Source organism: Tamandua tetradactyla, chromosome 1, assembly GCF_023851605.1.
Source record: "Tamandua tetradactyla isolate mTamTet1 chromosome 1, mTamTet1.pri, whole genome shotgun sequence".
In the NCBI taxonomy this organism is placed as follows: domain Eukaryota; kingdom Metazoa; phylum Chordata; class Mammalia; order Pilosa; family Myrmecophagidae; genus Tamandua; species Tamandua tetradactyla.
Genome location: NC_135327.1, coordinates 193,016,407 through 193,036,916, shown reverse-complemented (window position 1 = coordinate 193,036,916; position 20,510 = coordinate 193,016,407). Strand labels below are relative to the sequence as shown.

The 20,510-nt window shown below is 37.5% G+C and overlaps 1 protein-coding gene and 1 long non-coding RNA gene across 10 annotated transcripts in view; one reads left to right on the top strand and one right to left on the bottom strand.

The window, feature by feature from the left end:
- The window catches only part of EZH2 (enhancer of zeste 2 polycomb repressive complex 2 subunit), a 147,115-nt gene that overhangs the window by 46,322 nt on the left and 80,283 nt on the right, over nt 1-20,510 (top strand). Inside the window, exon 1 of one of the 9 annotated variants that reach the window (XM_077148887.1) lies at nt 19,909-20,200. The exons of 7 other annotated variants lie outside the window; for them this stretch is intronic. The gene's annotated coding sequence lies outside the window, so the exon portion shown is untranslated. Of the gene's footprint in view, nt 1-19,908; nt 20,201-20,277; nt 20,487-20,510 lie in introns of those variants that run through there. One more of the 9 variants, XM_077148870.1, reaches the window with a different exon arrangement.
- LOC143673871 (uncharacterized) lies at nt 2,128-20,480 on the bottom strand. The gene is made up of 4 exons (XR_013170754.1): nt 19,754-20,480; nt 4,191-4,279; nt 3,440-3,489; nt 2,128-2,652 (listed from the first exon to the last, which is right to left on the bottom strand). It is a non-coding gene; the product is annotated as an uncharacterized LOC143673871 (long non-coding RNA).

Below are 20,510 nucleotides of genomic sequence, written 5' to 3'. Positions count from 1 at the left end.
GAATTGTTGATCCCATGGTGCCAAGTTTGGATTCATCTCTGAGAGTCATCTCCTACATCGCCAGGGCAATGATTTCGTTGCAGAGTTGGGCTTAAGTAGGCTAAGCTTAAGAAGAATTTTGAATCATCATTCTGTTACCACATACTTGTCTCACATTTTTACCATGTGTGGCTATAAAGTAAGGATACTGACTTCTGCAAGCCATGCATGAAATTCAGTGTCCTTATTTCAGAATCAAAGCATGTACAGTATGCTATTGTATTTGAATAGCAGATGTGGTTTGAGATGCCATTAAAAATCTCAGATTTTACTTATTAGAACATGGAGTTTGGACTTAACTAATTTCAGAATTTTGCATTTTCAAAATAGTTTACCTTCTAAAAATAATTAGATATTATTTAATAACTTAAGACAATTCCCCTCCTCCATTTGATGAACCAAGAGAAATTATCATAGGGATGTCTCCTATTACAAGTTCTAAGTCAGCAGGGGCTAGACCTATGTAGTTCCCAGTGTATAATATTTTGCTTGTTAGAAGCCTGGCAGTGATAATGCTTTGAAGCAGGAATTCAATTTTTAACTTTTGGTCTTTGCATCTTCAACAATGAACCATAAAAATAGCAACAATTTAATTTTTCTTGTTATATCATTTCAGACAATGTCAAAGTTCCTCAATTGCAAGCTCAATTACAGAGGGAAGGAGAGATACTAGTACATATATAACCAGAAACCAGTGGATCCACAATATAACCATACTTGGAACAGTTTAAGCAGGATTTCTTATCCTAGTTATTCATGGATAGATTTCAGGGGCTCTGGTCACTTCTTGAAATTCCATTTGGAAATATTTTCCTGGGGTGGGGTGGTGGTGGTGATCTATCCTTTACTCAGATACTCAAAGGACTTTACATTGCCCCCACCAAAAATAAAAAAGGTAAAAACACCATTCTAAATCTTTGGTTTTCTTGCCTCCCTTAGTTGAGAAGATGAGGTATTTGACTAATTGGTGGTCCAGGTGGTGTGGAGATGCTGTTTGGCTGCTCCACAGTTTTTTCCTCCTTCTTTCTTACTAACAGAGCCCTGATTTTACTTAGGGTAACAATGTGCCTAACCTGAGGGGATGATTCATGATATTTTGAAACCAATAATGAGAATCTCATCATCTTTCATTACGTAATTGCATGTGGTACTTAAACTTTGGCAGTCATTTTGCAACCGTGAGGTGACATGCCTGAGGATGATAAGTCAGTGAGCGAAATGGAAAGACAGAGAGTCTGAGTACTTGATGATATTGTTGAGCTGGCAGACCAGCCCTTCAATGGACTACATATGAGTTTCTCATTAAATATACAGTAAATGTTCTTATGGGTTAAGCTATAGTTAGTGAAGTGTTTTTGTAACCTGTAACCAGATGTATCCTAATGGATACAGTGAACAATCTTTTTCGGCTTAAAATAAAAAGTCCATTGATTCTGCCACTTCAGAATATACCACTAGCAGCTAAATGATGACACTAATTCCATTATTAGCTAGCCTTCTAAATATGCATGCAAAGACTGTATGGAAAGAATCAGGAATGACATGACAGAGCCTCTGCATTTAAAATAATATTCTTCCTGATGTAAATGATAGTGAATTTTTAAATTTTTGGATAATAGTTCTTAAATCAATGAACAGAAATAATTATATAGACAAAGAGACTACATCTCTACTTCCAAAATGGAAATTGTTTTCATGCTTTCTGCTCCAGATATTTCTATCATGATAAATTTGTATACTATTTCACCTTATTGCCTACCTACTAACAAAAGAATAGTCCATTATTTAAGGTTTAAATTTTTTTTGTTTTTTCCTTTTTTCATTGTGATAAAGTTCATTTTGACATAGAGGCCACTTGAAAAATTTGATAATAATAATAATTTTAATTTATATTTTAATATAAATATATATTTTATATAAAATAAAATAATTTTAATTTAATTTAAATAAAAATTTTAATTAATAATAATGGAATAAAGGAAAATCACAGAGTTAGCATATTTTACCCCAGTAAATTTAGTCACATGTATTGCAATGGTATTTATATAAATGTATATATTACTTCAAAAATAAAAATTCAGTGTAAAGAAAGTGAGAAATAACAAAGGGCCACCTTCTTTTTCTTTGTTCTGACATTTGTTCTCAACAGCAACTTCAATTCAATTAGTTTCTAATTCTAAGTATAAGGCAGGCTCCTCAGGCAAACGGCAGTCCTACAAGATTGCCTTTCAGACACCAGCTATAAGTTATGGGGCTCAGGCCATACATGTTTCTGACCAACTGACTACAAATTTGGAGTTCCCACCACCTCCTTAGCTCATTAATTCACTGGAACAACTCATAGAACCCACTGAGATGCTATACTTATGATTATAGTTTTATTACAGTGAAAAGGATACAAATAAGAAGAAGCCAAATGAAGAGACTCATAGGGTGAGATCTGGGAAGGCCTCAAACACAAGCTTCCCTGTCACCCTCACGGCACGTAGATGTCTGTTATCTGTCATGGAAGCTCACTGGAGTTTCAGTCCCAACAGTTTTAATGGGGTTTCATTACTTCAGCATTACTGATGACATCATGGTTGAACTCAATCTCCAGCCTCCCTCCTTTTTCTGGAATGTAGGAATGATAAGATGTGACCCCTTAATCACATGGATGGTCTTTCTGGTGTGATTAGGCTGCACCCTAAGACCACCTGTGCAGTTGGCCCCGCCCAGCCATCTCCTTGCTAATAGGTGTGGCCTGAGACCTGTCATGATAACAAAAGACACTCTTATTATGGGTGATTCCAAAGATTTAGAGGTTACCTCCAGGAGAAAGGACAAAGACCAAACCTCTTTTTAGGGTCAAATTCATTACTATACAATATATATTTGTATTCATTTTAAAAGCACAAAATTTTATTTATAGGATACTAATGGTAAGCTTGGAAGTTTATCAGTTAGCTTTTGCTGTGTCACAAACCTCTCCAAAATTCAGGGTTTTGAATAGCAATGATTTGTTTTCACTTAATGTGCCTGCGGGTTGGTTGGTCCAGCTTGGGTTTGACTGGGCTGGGCTCCAAGTTGAAGGTTGAATCCAGGTCTGCTTCACTCTTCTTGGATCAACAGGCTGGCTGGGACCTGTTTTTCACAGAGTGATGGCAGAAGTGCAAAAAGGGCAAGATGTCAAGCCCAAATGCGAACATTTCAAACCTTTGCTTGTATCACATTCAGTCACGTGCCATTCGGCAAACTGTATCACACAGCCCAGCCTAATATCCATTGTGTTAGGAAATATACTTCATTGCTAGGGGGGAGAATCCGCAAAGTCACACAAAAAAATTCATAGGAGGAGGAAGGGAAAAGAATTGAAAACAATGATTCAGTGTAAAGAAAGTGAGAAATAACAAAGGGCCACCTTCTTTTTCTTTGTTCTGACATTCAGCACGTTCTTAGGATGCCACAGATCTAAGAAGAAAAGAAACTATCTTAGGAAAGAGAGGTGACTAGTACTTCTACCATGAAAGATAAAAGTCTGCATACTGAACATGTTTGGGGTAGGCTTAGAAGAATTATCTTGCAATACTTTCAAAAGGATCACCGCCTATTTTTATTGTGTTCATGTATCTTTTTAGAATGAGCTTCATATTTCTATGGAACAAAGGCAATTTGTTTTGTCATTGTTATTACCTGTATGTTGGAATTGTGTAGCGATTGTATTTATGAGATCCTTAATATGTTGATAGCCAATATTTTTAACAATAACAGCTAAAATAAGAGCCATGTTTTTCACATGCATTTTCATTTTAATATTCACAGCAATTCTATGATGTAGGAATTATTTATTCCTATTTTACTGGTGAGGAAATTGAGTTCTAGATTAAGTAGCCTGCTAAAGATTATAAGTAATAGAGCCAGAATTTGAACCACGTTAGGCTCAATTTGAATTCACATGGTTAAGAGTACACAAATACTGCCAAACTGCCTTTGCAAAAAGACTGTCACGTTTCACTCCCAACATGTATGTGTCCTGTTTCCTTAGTTCCTTGCATTTTACTAACATATCTTGAAAAACACTACACATTTATTGAGAATGTTTGGCATTTCTCAAATGAGCATGTATTCCTTTTGCAATGAGGAAGACTTTTAAAATTAAATTGAAATGTTACCTTTGAAGACTGAAAGCAAATTCACCAAAATGATGAAAGTGGGTCTCTTTGGGAGATGGGCTATGGACACTTTTCATTTCTTTTATAATCTGACAAAAAAGTTAATTAAAAACAAGAATGTTAACATTCTAACATGTTATTGAAAAAAATGGTCATAGGAAAAAATACAAGTGAGAGAGAGAGAAGTCACAAATCCCTGTCTATTTATCCATCAGATAGAATAGATTTGGTTGTATTTATACTGCAAAACTGCAAATTTGGGCAGCCATTCAGGGTTCAAAAACAAGTTATTTGGAATAGATATTAGAATGGATTCTTTAAAATATTATTAAAACACATATCATAATTACTATCTGAAAGTAGCAATGATTTTAACACCTTAGGAAAAATTGAATATCTTATCATTTCCTTCCAGTATCCAGCCTACTTTAAAAGGACATTGGCTTAAACCCCCAATCAAAACCATTCCTGCCAATCCTAAAGAACATCTAGGGCATTATATAAGATTCTATAAAGATTTCCAAGTGCTAGGGTAACTTTCCAGAAACCTAAAACCAAATAAGTCCTGAAATGCAGAGGGGCCAGCCTCTCCAGAACATCAACTACTTCCATGCTTTTATCTTATATTATTAACAGCCCCTTCCAACATAAAAAAGTTAGAATGGGCATAGCCCACATAACCCTAAAGAGTGGGAGAAAGATCAAAGGTGATGGTGGAGTTATATACAGAGAAGGTAGGGTTTAACAAATGAGTATGACTCCTGAATGATTATATTGGTATATCTTTTAGTTTCCAGTGTCTTGGAGCAGCCACAAGGAAAAACTTAAAATTGTGGAACCTGTAATCAATACCAAACTCTGGGATCTGTTCTATAACTAATTGTTGTGGTATGCTTTGAAATTTATTGCTTTTTTGTATGTATGTTATTTTTCACAATAATGTTTAAAAAAGGACATTGGCTTGTAAAATAATATAAGGTGTACTGTACAATAAAACTTTGGGTAATAATGTATGTGTTTTCATTGAGAAGTTTTTTTAAAGTGTTCATTAACAATTTTTTTTTTACGTTTCTAAGACAAGGTATTGAGTAAGTGAAAATTCGTTTCAGATTATTTTAAGATAAGATCTTTATATGGAAGTTGTTAAAAAAGTAAGCTTACAAGGTTAATTTCCAGTGCAATGTTCATTGGTATTAAAAAAAATTTCATCAGATGGGGTATGTATGACAACACTATAAAGTGAATCATTTGTAAAGTGAAACACTGTTAAGTGAATATATCACTTGATATAGTGCCCTTAGTGTAAAATGGCTGCTGTGTTAAACATATGGTTCCTAGCTGAAGTTTTATCACTGCTACTGTTTTTCTTCCCAAAAGATTATCTACCAGTTTGATAAATTTCATCAGTGGGAAAATATTTTCCCCTCAAGTTAGGGTTGCATTTCTGCAGCTAGAATTTTTTTTTTGCATTAAAAATACTGAATCGGGGTGGCTATGGTGGCTCAGCAGATAGAGTTTTCACCTGTCATGCCCAGAGACCCGGGTTTGATTCCTGGTGCCTGCCCATGCCAAAAACAAAACAAAACAAAACAAACCTGAATCAGAACAGGTAATCTTCTTCTAATGGTAGCTATAAGTCTTTAGCAAACTATCATTTGACAATGAGCATTGCAAAGCAACATGTCATTACATCATCATGGGCTTGTATAAAACCAGAGTTAAAAAATAAATAGAGAAAAGAATTGCCTGCCTTAATTGTCGACCCAGTCTGGTGTCCTGTGCCAGTTAAAACCACAAATGTCAGGTGCTTAGTCTGTGCAATAGCACTTTGCCCACAGGTCCACGGGACAGAGGTGGTATAGAGATGTTGCAGGTCAAATCTGCTAAGGATATAAAAGGATTTGAGGAGGTCACCATTTTGGACTTGGAATAGTAGAATTTCTTGTAAATGTCATTTGGTAAATATGAATTTGGGCATATATACTTAAGAGTAAATTTGGTATGACATAGAGTATGCGATATCTATTCAAGTTTTAGTGGGTGCAGTTTTCCAAAGTTGTTGTACCAATTTGTACTCTACTAGCAGTGTATAAGAATTTTTGTTGCTCTACATTCTTGCAAATTCTTGGTATTTTCTGTCTTTTTTTTTTGGTTAACCATCCTGGAGATATGTAGTAGAATCACATTATTGGAGTACCAATTCAAGGTATGTGTGGTGTTTTTTATTTTTTGCCATTTTCTTAATATTTTGTCTTCTTTTCCACACTTTTGTAGGAGTTCTTTATATATATGAGTCTTTTGTCATATATTATCTATTGTGGATTTCTTCTATTTTTTGTCTTTTCAGTTTCTTAATGGTGTCTTGATAGATAGAAGTTCTTTGCTTCTCTTAAGCCTTTTATTGTAAAATACTTTCAAACTTATAGAAGAGTTACAAAAATAATATAAACCCCATGCAGAGAACTCTTACAAACCCTTATTCCCCCAGATACCCAGATCCACCAATTTTAACTTTTTGCCTTATTTGCTGTTATCATTCTATCTATCCATCAGTCTGTCAATTCATCTGTCTGTCTATCACTCCATTTTCTGAACACTTCAGTGTCGGTTATAGACATCATGCTTCTTTAACACATAATACTGTCATGTACATTTCTTGAGAACAATAATAATCAAGTATGCAATCACTGTAAGTGTAGTTAAGTTAAAGAAATTTAATACTGATAGAAGGTTTATAGTCTATATTTTGGTTTTTTCATATGTGTCAGTAATGTCCCCTTGAACCTTCTCTCCTTCTTGTTAGATCCTGGCTAGGATCATGTATTGCCTTTAAATGTCATTGTCTCTCTAGTTCTCTTTCTGAGGTTTAAATTGTGGAAACATATATAAAATAAAAACTTTCCTATCTCAACCACTCCCAAGCATATTATTCAGTGGGATTAATCCCATTCACTATGTTGTAGTACCCTCACCATCTTCTATTATTAAACTTTCCCATTTCCCAAACAAAACCCTACACTCATTTTTTTAATTCCAAATGCACTGAATTTTAATAAGTTCTTCTATATACAAAGTAGAACTAAAGTAAATTAATGTCAGCAAAGCATTCAAACTATATAGATTCTTTATAAACAGTGTAGGGAGGAAAGATTCGAGATGGAAAAAAACTTATATGACTCACAGGTCATCAAAAGCTATAACCTGCCATAGCATATAGTAGTTTTCCTTGCCTGCTGCCGAGTGATCCTCAAGTTATTCACAAGAAAGGACAGTATCAGAATGATTTTTATGGCTAAATTGGCTCTGTTTGTCTTAATTAATCTCCATTCTAGCATTTTCAGAAGAATCCCAGCCATAATGCAGGTAAAGAAAACAGGTATAGCGTAATATTGCTTCTCTCATTCTATCCAAAATTCTCTGATATGGAGGGCTTGTTAACTCTCTTTTGACCAGGTAAGACTGGTTGGGGTAGGGATATTTCATTTTTGCCATTCTCTCAATCACTTCTTTGCGCTGAGATAACATTGTCCTCACTGTACGCCTGTGGTTGAGAAACTTATTTCTCTTTTCCCCTCTGATCTTTTCTCCGTCCTGCTGTTGGAGTGGATCTTCCAGTGGGGAGGAAAGGAATTGCTTATCAGAGTTGAGAGTCAAGTTGCTCAGATTCTTTATTAACAATTCTGAGGAGAAAGGATGAGAGGCCGCCGAGTCTTTCTGGGCACCGTCTTCAATAGATATCAGGGAAAACTCCTGGGTCGAGGCTGGATTAAGCTTCTGTGTTGGGTCCATGGAGATCTAGCACAGCTCTAGAGTCCTCCCAGATCTTTGGGTCCGAGTAGGAAGTTGATGCTAAAGGTCCTCAAACAGCTATGAGATAGTCTGGAAAGAAACCACAGCCCAGACAAAACCCTACACTCATTTTGCATTTACTTTCCATTCCCACCCCACCCTCTCCACCCCAGCAAGTTGTGCTCTAATTTCTGTGTCTATGAGCTTGCATAGTCTCCATTTCCTTTGTAGTTATCATGGGGCTTAAATTTAACATCCTAATTCTGTAACAGTCTTTACTGTAACAATCTTGTTTGCTTGATTACCAACTTAACTTCAATAGTATATACAAACTATATTCCTATAACTTCCCCCCATGTGTAGTTCTTGTCACAAATGACATGTTTATATATTATGAGCCCAAACCACTGATTAATCATTATACTTTATGTGTTTGCCTTTTAGATCCTGTACTCTGCTGTAGGAAGTAAAGAATGGAGTTACAAACCAAAGTATAATAGTACTAGCATTTACTTACTCTTCTCTTTATCCTTACTGGAGATAATTATTTCTTCATGTGCCTTCAACCTATTGTCTATTGTCCTTTCCTTTCAACCTGCAGAGCTCTCTTTAGCATCTCTTAATGTGCTGGTCTGCTGGTGAAAAACTCTGTCAGCTTTTGTTTATCTGATAATGTCTTAATTTCTCCCTTATTTTAAAAGACAGTTTTACTGGCTATAGAAATCTTAGTTGGCAATTTTTTTCAATCCAGCACTTTAAATATGTCATTGACTTCTTGCCTCCATGGCTTGTGATGAGAAGTCAGCACTTATTTTTATTCAGGCTCCCTTGTATTTGACATGTTGGCTCTATTGTGGTCTTCAGAATTCTCTCTTTATATTCAGTATTCGCCCTTGATTATAGTATGCCACAGTTTGGGTTTACTTCATCTAGCCTGTTTGGAGTTCATTGAGCATTTTGGATGTGTATCTTCCTGCTTTCATTAAATTTGGGAAATTTTCAGCAGTTATTTCTTTGAGTGTGCTGTCTGCCCCTTTCTCCCTTTCTTCTCCTTCTGGAACCCTACTGTATTAGTCAGGGTTCTCCAGAGAAACAGAACCAATAGGATATATATATGTGTGTGTGTGTATATTATGAGATTTATTATAGGAATTGGCTCACATGACCATGGGGATTGGCAAGTCCAAGTTCCTTAGAAGACCTCAAGCTGGGAATTCTGATGAAGGTTTTGATGAATTCCCAAGGAGAAGCTTGCTGGCTGAAGTAGAGATAAAAATTCTTCTTTGTAGACTGCTGAAATCATCAGTTTTTCTTTTAAGGCCTTTAACCCATTGGATGAGGCTTCTCTGAATGCTGAAGGCAATTTCCTTTGTTGATTGTATGTATAATCAGCCATAGATGCAATCAAGTGACTGAGTATTTAAATCCATGTCCTCACGGTAACAATCAGGCCAGTGCTTGCTTGACCAAGGAACTAGAGACCATAACCTAGCCAAGTGGACACATATACTTAACCATCACAATCACAGTTCATATGTTGGTACACTTGGTTTCCCACAGGTTCCTCAGGCTCTGTTCACTTTTCTTCATTCTTTCTCCCTTTACTCCTCAGACTGAGTGATGTCAATTTTCTTAACTCACGTTCATTGATTCTCTTTTCTGCCAGCTTCAGTCTATTGTTGGACCTCTCTAGGGAATTCTGTTACTGTGGTCTTCAGCTCAGTTTGGCTCCTCTTCATGATTTCCATCTCTCTATTATTATTCTCTTTGTGTTCATCTATTATTTTTCTGATTTTCTTTAGGTTTTTTTGTCAATGTTTTCCTTTAGCTCTTTGAGAATATTTAGGAGCATTTTTAAAGGGTCTTTGTCTGTTATGTCCCAAGTCTGGTTCTCCTCATTGATGGTTTTAAATACTTTAAATTTCTCCTTTCCCTGTTTCTTTGTATGTTTTGTAATCCTTTGTTGAAACTTGGACATTTTGATATTTTAAAATGTTTTTAATGTATTACCACTGGAATTTAGACTCTGAGTCCTCTGTTCCTTAAGCTTGTATCCAGCTAGTGATATGACAGAGCTTTCCTCAAATGTAAGGAGTAAACAAACAAACAAACAAAAACAAAAAAGAGAAAAAAGAAAACATCTTTCCCGGTCTTTGAAGATTGACCTTTGCAAGTACTATCTTTCGGGGTTTATGGATAAGAGTTTAGAGAATAGCTCAAAGTCAAAGCATAGGGGCCTGCACTGATCCTTTCTTTGTATGCATTTTGACTTGGGCATATACATCTGGCCCTGGGAATTCCCTCCTTTACAAGGATACAAATGTCCCCTCTTCCCTAACTGTTGAAGTAAACAGTTTCTTCAAGGTCTAGGCACTATACTGTATGTCCTACAGCCAACAATCTCATGCCTTAAGCAGTGACTTGACTCCTTACCTGCAGTGTTCTGTAGGAGAGCTTTGTGAACTTCTACAGTCAGGACAAGTTCTGGGATAGCAAGTCTCTCAGGCCATCACCATAGACTGGGCCAGATATACATGCTTCTAGTATCTGCATGGGGGTTTCTCTGCTCCCTCTGGATCTGGGAACAGGGATTCACACTAGAAGAGTGGACCTTGGCCAAACAACTGAGAGATGTGGGCACCACAAAATCCTACCACCTTTGTCTTGATCCAGCGCTTGCCTGTTATTGCATTTAAGTGTTTTCTGGAGCTTTGAAAAGGATATTTCTGCCCATTCTTGCTGATTGTTCACTGCTTCTTGGGAGAACAAGGGCCTATTGCGTCTTGTTCTGCCGTCTTGCCTAGGACACAAAAAAGTTAATTTATCTTTTTTTTTCAATTCTTTATGATGAGCTCGTTCGTATTCTATTTATGAACTTTTTGCCTACTAAAAGATGTGAAGCTTCTCTATGTTTTCTTTCACATTTGAATCAACAGTCCATCTGGTGTGAGGTGGAGGTTAAGACTTTTTTCCCTTACATATATCCAATTGACCCAACACCAATTATGGGAAAGATTATGGGAAATGCAATTTCCCCATTGCACTTCTAGGTCTCCTTTGTCTTAAATAGATAAAATAAGTATAGGTTTGTTTCTGGACTATTTTGTTTCCATTCATCTATTTTTTCCATCTTTGCACCAATATCACTCTCAATTACTATAGATTTTCAAGAGGTCTTGATATCTGATAGTGAAGTTACCCAGCTTCATTCTTTATGGTTGCCTTAGGTCTTCTTGGCCTTTTGCATTTCACATATGTTTTAGAATTAACTTTTCAATTTGTACACATACAGCATACACACACACACACACACACAAATTATGCTGGGATTTTGAATGGTATTGAGTTGAATCTATGCATCTTTCAAATTGTAAAATGACAACATAACCCTCTATTTATGTCTTTTTAGTTTCTTTCAATATTGTTTTGTAATCGTAAGTGTATATGTCTTACATATAGTTTTTCAGAGTTATTTCTGGGTCTTGATATCTTTCAAATGATATATGATATTATTCTAAAGTTTGATTTCCTCTTTATTATTTATATATAGAAATTGATTTTTGTAAATTAGCTTTGTCTTGTATCCTATAACCTTGCTAACTCCATTTATTAATTCTAATACTTTGACTATGGATTATTTTGGCTTATCTATGTATACAGACATGTAGTTGTTTTTACTTCTTCCTTTTCAACCCCTACCTCTTTCTGAAACCATGTTCTTCTATATACTGATATTTTAATTTTAGTCTTTTTTTCTCATTTCTTCATTTTATTCTCTCCTTTTTTATAATTCAGGATAACTGTAAAACTCACAGTTCTCAGCTTCCTGAAGTCTACAGTAGCCCTTGATTGGACAGTTATCACAGTTGGAAAATGATAGTCTTTCTACTTAGGATTGTTTGTAACTATATTTTGGCCAATCATTCCTCAGTGTCATAGTTGAATTCCTTCAAAACTCTCAAGTAATTTCTAGATTGTCTCTTTTAGTCTGTTCATTTGATATGATCAAATCTCTGTTTTAAAAATATTAATGTAAAATGGTAACATCTTGGTCAGTTTAGCTGAATTTGCGTTTAGGTGAGTAGTACAACATGGCTGGAATTTAGGGTGGTGAAGGTGTAAGTGTTAAAGCTGAAAAGATAGGTTGGGTTCACATTATAGAAAGACTTACATTGCTGTGGTTTACTTATTTCATGACTACCAGAGCATCCAGACACTGGTCTTTCTACAATTGTTCTTTGGAACAGTTAGAAGTAATTGTCTTCTGGGCCAAAACTGTCTGTCTCATGTTTTCCTGCCTTTTGTATGATGGCCATTCTAGTTTGCAAGCTGCCAGAATGTTTTATACTGGAAACAGAATAGCTTGTAAAAAGGGGAATTTATTAAGTTGCAAGTTTACAGTTTCTAACACTGAAAATGTTCAGATTAAAGCAAGGCTATTAAAATGTCCAATCTAAGGCATCCAGGGAAAGTCACCTTGGTTCAAGAAGGCTGATGACGTTCAGGGTTTCTCTCTCAACTGGAAAGAACATGGTGAACACACAGTCATCTGCTAGCTTTCTCTCTAGGCTTCATGTTTCATTAAGTTCCCCCAGGGCGTTTTCCCCCATTATCTCCAAAAGTCTCTGGCTGCACGGGCTCTCGTGGCTCTTTCCAAAATGGTTCCCTCTTAAAAGGCTCCAGTAAGCAACCCCACCTTGAATGGGTGGAGACATATCTCCATGGAAACCATCTAATCAAAAGTTGCAACCCACAATTGAGTGGGTCACATCTCCATGGACACAATCAAAAAGCCCCCATCCAGCAATTCAGAATGAGAAATAAAGAACTTGGCTTTTCTGGGGTACACAGCAGATTCAAATGGGCACAATGATCTTCCATTTTATCCTATCTTATTATATCCCAGAAATTTACCTATCTACCAGGTACCAGCACTGCTAGAATCATGATAAGGTATACAGTAACATTAGACAAACTTTACTTAATTACTAAATTTACGACATTTATTTAAGGCTTAATATGTGCCAAGAACTGTGCTGTTTCAGATAGATTAGCTTATTAAATCTTCAAAAGAAAACTAGGAGATAGTTAATATTAGCTCCAGTTTTATAAGTAAAGAAACTAAGGCTTGGAGGAGTTATCTAAGTCACTCAAGGTCATACCGCTGGTAAATGGAGTCTTTTTTCAAAAGTAAGCATTATAGTGTGTGCTTTTACTACTCACATTCCTTCAGAGTGGAGCAGGGAGAGAGTAGAGCATCAAAGATAGCTTCGTGGAAGAGGCAAAACTTGGGCTGGTTTCATTTACCTTCCTGTATTAGTTATCTATTTCTGATAACAAATTACCTCAAAACTTAAGCATGTTAAAACCACAAATTTATTTTCTCACAGTTTCTGTGGGCCAGGATTCTGAGGATTGCTTAGTGGGGCTCTCTGGCTGAGGGCCTCTTGTATGATCTCAATCAAGGTGTCAGCCTGGGCTGCAATCATTTCACAGCCCTAATGGCAAAGGAGCTGCTTTCAAGTTCACTCCCATGGCTGTTGGCAGGCCTCAAGTCCTAGTGGGATTTTGGTTGGACATATCAGTTCCTTGCACTGTGGGCCTCACCATAGGGCTACTCACTGCATGATATCTGCTTCCCCTAGAGTAAGGGATGAGAGAGAGATTTCAAGAATGGGGAGTCATAGTCTTTTTCTAACCTGATTTTGGAAGAAACTTCCTATTTATTTTGTGTCTGTATTCTATTAGAAGCAAATCACTAGGTCCAGCCTACATGCAAGGGGATGGGATTTTATACAAGGGCCTGGATACCAGAAAGCAGGAATAATTGGATTATATTTTAGAGGCTGCCCACCAGTTCTCCCTTTGGCTTTTTAGGGGTGACTATTTCAACCTGATTCTGGAAAGGATTTTTTAAATTTCTGCTAATTTAAATCACAACCAAATTATACACTTTTTTTTTTTTTTAAGTTTTTTATTTTATTTTATTTTTTTACATGGGCAGGCACCAGGAATCAAACCCAGGTCCTCTGGCATGGCAGGCAAGCATTCTTGCTTGCTGAGCCACCGTGGCCCTATGATACACTTTTTAAAATTAAGATTTCTCTATGCGCCACACATCTATTGTGTGCCTCTGCCAGTGTGTTTTCTGTTCTACAACATAATGCCACTCTTGTTCTACAGAGTAGCTCATTCTTTTTCACATCAATTGATACTCCTCTAGTGACAAGCTCATATCTCTTACCCAAAGTTTATATCCTATGGCTCTTCATTTGTCTTCCAACAACCTTCTTTTAGATTTTCCACTTTTGCACTGTACTTTATAGGCCTCAAATGAAACTCATGTTTTCCTACTTTGTTAGGAATGAGAAATTATTTTAAGACCAAGAAGGGAGAGTTGATAGAAAGGCAATGTCACAATGGTCTAAATATTTTTTGACCTTAACAAACTCTACATGCTCATTCAGATATCACCCTTACTCAATCATATAATTACTGATGGTGTCTGTTGCAATTAAATGTGAACTTCTACCAAATCTACTCAGCTACCTGCATTTGTGTCCATATACTCTGTTTTCCCTCCTGTTCATGTTTCCAGCAAAGGCCAAATTGTGCACTCAGGCATTGGGACCCATCTCCTTTCTCGTGTTCGAGGTCTGAAGTCCATTTCTTCTAACATGATTAAGGATGTTGTTCTATCAATAATTTTTTTTCTGTCATCAATTTTTCCATCTCTACAAGATCTTTCATCATCATACCAATATAGTTTTTTTCCCCCATTTAAAAATTTTTCTCTTGACCCCACTTATTTCACCAAAAATCCTGAGAGTTGTCTATAATTGCTGTTTCCAGTCTTCTCTAATTCACTATTGAATCTTCTCCAGTTAGGCTTTCAACCTCACCAGTCCACTAAAATTGTTCTTATTAAGATCACCAATGACCTCCGTGTTCCTAAATCCAAGGGTCAAATTTTATACGTATTTGACCTATTAGCAACTTTTTATACAATTGATTACTCTCTCTTCTTTGTAATACTTCCTTCCCTTGGCTTTCAGTCCACACTTTCCTACTTGCCTACACTTCACTGGTCGCTCCTTCCATGTCATGTTCTTCATTAGTTTCTCCTCATCTTCACAACCTCTTCATGTTGGAGCTCCTCAGGGTTCATCCCCTGTATTTCTTTTCTATCTATACTTACTCTGTTTTAAATAGTATTTATATGGTGATGATTCCCAATCAATTTCTAATCTAAACTTCTTATTGAATTCCAAACTTGTGTAGCTACCACCTATTTAGCATCTATCTTTGTAAATAGGGGTCTCAAACTTAATATGTCCAAAACTAAGCTCTGATCTCCACACCTTTATATTCACAACCCCTTTTGCCCCTGCAGCCTTCCAAATCAGTTAATGACTCAGATGGTCATTAACTTGTAGCTTGTCATTAACCTACTTTTTTTTTTTTTTGTCCAATATTCAATCTGTTAGCAAATCTTATTGGCTATACCTTAATCTGACTATTTCTCACCAGCTCCATTGTTGCCTCTTTGGTCCTAGCCACAATCATTTCTTACCTGGATTATTACACTAGACCTGTAACTGACCTCCCTGATTTGGCCCCTACTCCACTTCAGGCTATTGCAACAAAGAAGCTAGAATGATCTGTTTTTTTGTTTTTTAATTGTTATTTTTAAAATTAATTTAAAAAATATATAACAACAAACTCAAACATTCTTAACATATGATCATTCCATTCTACATACATAACCAGTAATTCACAATATCATCACATAGTTGCATATTCATCATCATGATCATTTCTTAGAATATTGGTATCAATTCAGAAAAAGAAATAAAAAGACAACAGAAAAAAATTCATACATACCATACCCCTTAAAAACTCTCCCTTTCATTGATCACTAGCATTTCACTGTAAATTTATTTTAACATTTTTCCCCCTATTATTTATTTTTATTCCATATGTTTTACTCGTCTGTTGATAAGGTAGATAAAACGAGCATCAGACACAAGGTTTTCACAATCACACAGTCACATTGTGAAAGCTATATCATTATACAATCATCTTCAAGAAACATGGCTACTGGAACACAGCTTTACATTTTCAGGCAGTTCCCTCCAGCCTCTCCATTACATCTTGACTAACAAGGTGATATCTATTTAATGTGTAAGAATAACCTCTAGGATAACCTCTCCACTCTGTTCGGAATCTCTCAGCCATTGACATTTTATTTTGTCTCATTTCGCTCTTCCCCCTTTTGGTCAAGAAGATTTTCTCAATCCCTTGCTGAGTCCCGGCTCATTCTAGGATTTCTGTCCTACGTTGCCAGGAAGGTCCACACCCCTGGGAATCATATCCCACTTAGACAGGGGCAGGGTGGTGAATTTGCTTGTTGTGTTGGCTGGAGAGAGAGACCACATCTGAGTAACAAAAGAGGTTTTCTTGGGGTGACTTAGGCCTAAGGTTTGACCTATCCTTTGTGGGGTTAAGTTTCTTATGAACAAACCCCAAGATTTGGGAGTTGGCCTATTGCTTTGGTTGTCCCCACTGCTTGTGAGAATATCAAGAATTCTCCACTTGGGGAAGTTGAATCCCCCCCCCCCCCCCCGTTCTCACCATTCCCCCAAGGGGACTTTGCAAATACCTTTTTACTCACTGTTCAAATCACTCTGGGATTTATTGGGGCATTACTCTGGACAAACCTACAAAATATTATGCCCTACTTAAGGTTCCATGTATGAATGATCTGGTTTAAACTATCAAGTCACTTCTCTGCTAAAAATCTTAACTTAAGTAAAAGATAAAGTCCTAAAAGACTTTACACCACTAGGCCCTAAAAGATCTGCCTGTGCTCCCCTCACCTCTTTGACCTGATCTCCTACCATTCTCTTCCTGTTCCTAGACCATATCCCCATGCCCCCACTTCAGCACCCATGCACTTGCTGTTTCCTTTGTCTGGAACATTTTTCTCATCTTCCTTGAGTGTTTTCTCAGACGTCACCTTCACAGTGAGGCCTTCCCTGACCAATCTATTTTTTTTCCCAGGTATTTAAAAATTTCAGCATTTGCACCCAACACTTTCCCCCTTCTATGTTTTATTTTTCTCCATTTTATTTATCATCATTTCATATGCTGTATAATTTATTTTGTTTATTGCTTGTTCTTCTCCACTAGAATATAACCTCCTTGAAGGTAGGGATTTTTCTGTTTTGTTAAAACTGTATTCCTAGCATCTAGAACAGTACTTGGCATATAATAAACATTCCATAAATACTTGTTGAATGTTGAGTGAATAAATGAGTGTGTGAGAAGTCAAATTTGTGTGGCTAAAAAAGGAGTTCTATAATTTTTTTTCTGCACGGGCAGGCACCAGGAATCAAACCCAGGTCTCTGGCATGGCAGGTGAGCACTCTGCCACTAAGCCATGGTGGACTGCCCTCTATGATGTTTTAAAAGCTTTATCTTTTTTAGGGGATACTTCCTTTTTTCCTCAGGGAAACCCTGAGGATATATTGCATGCAAATAGATCCTGGGGTACAATAAGATAGAACTGCTTCCTGACTTCATAGGGTTTAGGTCTCTTCATTTTTGGTTTCCCCAAGGGACTGTAAGAATGAATTTTTGTCTTTAACAGATAAACAGTAATGTTATCAATGTAATCTTAGTATCTTTAGACATAGAAATAGAAAAGTTTTGTGACTCTCAGCCTTTACATCCATATTTGTTTTTACCTGGCTTTCTGTTTCACCTAGGCCATTAGTAACTAACTTTCATACACTTTGTTTCACACACTTATACATGTATTTGGTATTGTGCATATTAACATTTTTTTCTCCCATTGATGAAATCCCAGTGAAGTGATCCTATACAGATAGGTGGGTAAATAACATTTCCTTGTTCACCTGGACTGGAAGTCTTAAGATAAATTTTTGTGTGTGGGGTGAAAATGAAATGCTTTTCCCTCCCAAGCTTCCTGTATTTTTCATATAGAAAGAGATGCAAGATATTATAATACCCTCCAAATACAATCAAGTCTTTTGCAGTGTTTTTCAAATTATCCTTTTCTCCAGCCATCACTATGACCTAAAATTTCATTGCTTAACTGGATAATATCATCACTGAATTAAGACAATATTGTGATCTATTGGCATCCCTACTTCCTGCTCCTACCCTGCCTTCATATTGTATTTATACTTAAATTTGCATTATATTGTAAAAATAAATATAATATTTAATAGAGACCCATTTAGCTCTTTAATCCACTTTCACTTTTCACCAAGGAACTCTTAGCTTTAGTTATATTCTGCACAGAGTAGCTGTTTATTCCCATGTCAGCTGCCCTTACTGCCAGATTAACCTACATCTTTTACTTCCTTTAGGATCTAGCTAAAAATTTTTTTCATTTCTTTTTAATATATTGATTTCAACATTCCTTGATTTTAAATGCCATAACAATATATGTAGCATTTCAGTGTTTATATAGTGCTTAAAATTTGTCTCTACTAATGTAATTGCAATGATATTTTAAAAATAGCTGTTGTTTTAATATTTAATATTAAAAGGAAGATAAAATCAGCAATTTTATGAGCAACTTAAAGACATAGTTATATTGGTAAAAAAGGGATTGTAAATTACTGGTGTAAACAGAAGCATTTTCTATGGAATGTGAATGTATTGGTGAGTGTTAGTTATGATAGATGGAATTCATTACATTATCTTGTAGCCATATCTCAGTTGCATAAACTACTTTTGCTATCTTCTTATAATTTATTTATAAATTGGTTGTGACTTTATTTGGGTACATTTAAAAAAAATTTTAGCTTACCTGTGCATACACTTTCCAATACTGACTTGGTTCAGAGTATATGTGAGGGAGGAATGGGATGGTGATTTAGGAAAGGTGGGGGAAACTCTGGGTTAAATAATCAAATTAATTCTGCATAGTTATTAAAAATGTAAAAAGCATTTTTGGGGGGATCTTTTAACCCAATATTTTATAGCCGACTATTTTTTCCCTGCTCTTAACTTTTACATGGGTGAGTGATATTTTGTTCTATAAATGCATCCTATTAAAAAAAAAAATCTAGAATCTTAACCTCGTTGCCAGATAAATCAAAAGGATTGACTGTATCCTCAGTGGAATATTCCTAATTCCTGAGTAGAAGCAGGTTTGCCCGAAGATAATTTTAATATTTTTACTGAGAAATAGGCACATAGTCCTACCAAATTATACAGTCAATAGTTCCCAACACCATCACGTGGTTATGTACTCTTCACTATAATTTTTAGAACATTTGCATCATTCTAATTTTCTAATAATTGAAAAATGTTACAATCATCCTAGCACTTTCCAGAGGTGTTAGCAAGAGGCAAGTGAATGGCACTCATCCTTGATAGACAATTTTTAATGCTGACACGTGCTTAGAGATACAAACATTGGAAGGTACTTTGCGTGAAAAATTTAAAGTGTACGTTTTTCCTCCAGTGTTCTAAGGAATGGGCACTGCAAGCACGACCAACCAAAGTCGAGCTTGGCCAAGCGGTTGAAGGGCAGCATCTGAAATATAACCGTTTCAGCTTTCTGCTCCGGCGGAGACGCGCCTGCCCACCCACCTGGGCGCGAACTGTTGCGCCGGACCTTGGTTTGAGATCAGCCGGGCGGGAGCCTCCCAGTGCATCTCGCAAGCAAGAAGCCTCGGGCCGAGTCTGCCGCGGCTTCCCCTCCCGAGCCCTGCTCCGCCCAGCCCCCTCCTCACCAGTTCCCTTGTCTCGCCAAGACGACACCCCGTACGCCGGCCCAGCCCTCTGCTTCGCGCGCTGGGAAAAGCGCGCGGCAGTTAAAACCGTTACCATCCCCTAGTTTTGAACTGGTTCAAACTTGGCTTTCAGCCCCCGCCCCCTCCGTCGGCCCCGGGAACTCCAAGGCGGCGGTTCCCGCCAAGAGCAGCGAGTGCGTTGTCCCGCCTCCGTGCGGCTTCCCGCCACCCCCACTCCCTTTCTAGTGTCCTCGCTCGCGGCTTGAGTGTTTGGCTTCCATAAAACTCCCCACGTCCCGGCCTGTCTGCCCACTGTCTTCTCGAGAGACGCGGTGTGTTTAACGCAAGAACAAAGAGAAGGCGGCTGCAGCACTTTCGTACCGAAAACCCGCGTCCCTCAGATCGAGCCCTACGCCAGTGCGCGCACGCGCCGGCCCGCGCCCGGGTGTAAGTCTTGAATGTGCCTCTGTGCGTGGGTCTCCCCTCGGCGCCTCGGAGCTCTCCTGCCCTTGTGATTGGACGGGAGCCTGCCTCTCATCCCGCCAATCGGGGCGGCGCTTGATTGTAGAGGGGGGGCCAAATAAAAACGATGGCGATTGGGCTGCGAGGTTTGGCGCTTGGTCCGGTAGCGTCCGACACCCGCTGGGACACAGAAGGCAGTGGAGAACCGGCTGCGTTGGTGGCGCGCGGGAGAGGCGCGCGGGAGCGACGCGGGCTGGGGCGAGGGACGAAGGTAACGCATAGCTGCCGGGCGGTA